Source organism: Tasmannia lanceolata, unplaced genomic scaffold, assembly GCF_043159265.1.
Source record: "Tasmannia lanceolata isolate RefF3 unplaced genomic scaffold, GAP_Taslan_0.1 ptg000037l, whole genome shotgun sequence".
Classification (NCBI taxonomy): domain Eukaryota; kingdom Viridiplantae; phylum Streptophyta; class Magnoliopsida; order Canellales; family Winteraceae; genus Tasmannia; species Tasmannia lanceolata.
Window position 1 is genome coordinate 9,190,817 of NW_027518714.1, and position 2,605 is coordinate 9,193,421.

Below are 2,605 nucleotides of genomic sequence, written 5' to 3' on the forward strand. Positions count from 1 at the left end.
GCTCAATTTCGCTCGACGGAAATCACTCACACGACAGCTCGACTCGTTGTCCTCTCTCTCACGTGAAAAACAGGCAACCTCCTCATGTGAAAACCGGTAGGTGACCTCCTTCCCACTCAAAAACTCGAAAACCCTTTGCAACACTTCCCCCGGTCCCTTCAGCCGGCCCTTTTAAAGACAACAAAAATTGTCATTATTGTTCCGTCGTCTTTAAAAACTGCACAGTGATAGTTAACAAATGTTGACTCTATTTGTAAACTTTTTTTTGACAATTTCTTTTGGTTCGCCACCATCTATCTTTAGTACATGCTGAGCATATTTCTTTCCATTGTCAATCGCTTTCTTTCCAAGAAGATTTTTTATTTAAAATCATTTTCTTTATACCTCATGTTTTGTTTTGACAGAATGCGCTGTCTATAGCATGGGTGGGCCCTCTTTCTGCACCTCATGTTTTGATGTGGTGGGTCTACCATCTCCACCCAAACCATGCATAGGGTAGGGCCTACCATTTTACATCTCATGTTATTGATGGGATGGGGCCAATGCTTTACACCTCATGTTTTCTACAGGATGGGACCCGCCATTTTACACCTCGAGTTTTGGCGGGTGGGGTCACCATCTCTACCCAAACATATCCGCGTGAAAATACGTTGATAATTGGCCCAACCCACCTCGTCGTATATGTTGATAATTGGCTGTTTATTGGGTGAGTTCACACCCATATTCACACCGAAGACTCGTCTATATACACGGACAAAAACATATTTTTGGCATTTTCTGTGGTTTCTATTTCTATTCTACGGTAACATCATTGAAAAAGTTGAAATATAAAGAGGGTACGTATCTATCAAAGCTAGAAGTGTCAAATATGGGGTCTCAAACCCAACGAGATCGAGGACGCATTGTTTTGAAGGAGAGAATGGAAGGATGTGTGCATCAATCAGTCCTCTACAAAAACAAAATGATAAGAACAAGGAGAAAGGTCAATTCCCCTCATTGTTAATTCCCAGTTTTTGTATGAGACTCCTTAGCGTAGCGTCTCCGATGGACGACTATTTTTGATGTGCTAGATAGAAGAAAAAAAGAAAGGACAAAAAATCATTTTCATATCACATAGAAACTACCAGAAGAGGAGACTAATCTCAGTAGGAAGCTGATATGCCCACACTTTTTGTTTCGTTATGGCCAGCCCCTTTCTATTTTAAGAGCAATGTTTTTTTCTCTTCCAGCTAACGGTATCTATTTTAATCATTTGGTAGGCCCATTTTACTAGTGGTGATCAGGATTGTCCATCTTGATTCATGGAGTAGATGAAATGTCTATTTCGCTACAGCTCTAGCTAATTTTTCACCCTTGCCAAGTGTGATTTCTATGTTATGTATGTCCGTGCCTGTAGGCATATCAGTTGAAGTAGATTCTTCTTTTTATCAATAAAGATTTCTTTCCAAACTATACAAGCTTCTTCTAAAGCATACAGCTTTCCGGATGTATATGATGATATCTAGACAGATAAATCTTATACGAATTGCATGATGGCGTACCATATGAATAGATATATATAGGAATCCAAATTTGCCGAATCACTCATGTTATGATGTTATATATCCTAGGTCTCTTCGTCCTGTCATTTGGCTTATGTTCTTCATGTAGCATTCAGACCGAAGCTGGTGATTACTTATCTACGACCGATTGCTCATGTAAAGGGATGGGTATTAGTCTGGTAGCCATTCCTGGTTATCTCTTAGATATTGTGTCTGAGGATTCCAATGGAGACCTTCATACTCGATTGTAATTCTTATTCCTTTAAAACTTGGGTAGGGATCTTGCCTCACACTAGTTTGCCCACAAAAAGAAAGAGATTTCTATTTCACTCTGGACCATACATTTATGGTCACATGTCTAAAAGATGGCCCGTCCTGATCAATACCTACCCAACAGTTAGGATTTCACTATTCTCCCCTCATATTTTAAGCTTCTCGACTTGCCTGGCTTTTGACGTATTGTCTGAATGTAAGCTAGTGGGGGCAGTTCAAATATACAAAAATAAGTGTGCTGATAACAAAAGAAGAGAGTGCGCAGTTTGTGGGGTGAAGGTTCTGCAAGCACGCCCGCTATGGTAATGGCAGTACGCACGTGAAAATAAATCTCTAAGAAAAAGGTGAGAATTAAAGGTGAAAGGGTAGTTGCATCAATCCCAATGATATCCAAGGAAAATGATATCCACATGCTCTTGTTTTATTAATGGCACTCCTTTTTCTATCTATGTATCCAAATTACAAACAATTTTAGACGTGTAAAACAAATGGCGCACACATCAAATGATCCTAACCATAACCTGAAGAAGACCCAAGGTGGGCCCCACTAGATGGACATTCCAGATTGAACATATGAGGATTGGGTCCTACTTTCCATAGGGGTATTTCCGTCATTTAAATGAATCCACGGGAACTTCATCCATATCGTAATGTTAATGGATAAACCGCGCACACGCAAAGAATCATACCGCACCAAACCCATGCATTACTAAAATACCCTCGAAACATCATTCTAATCACGATATACAGCCACTGCCGTATACCGTAAATTCCTCCATATATACAGATTG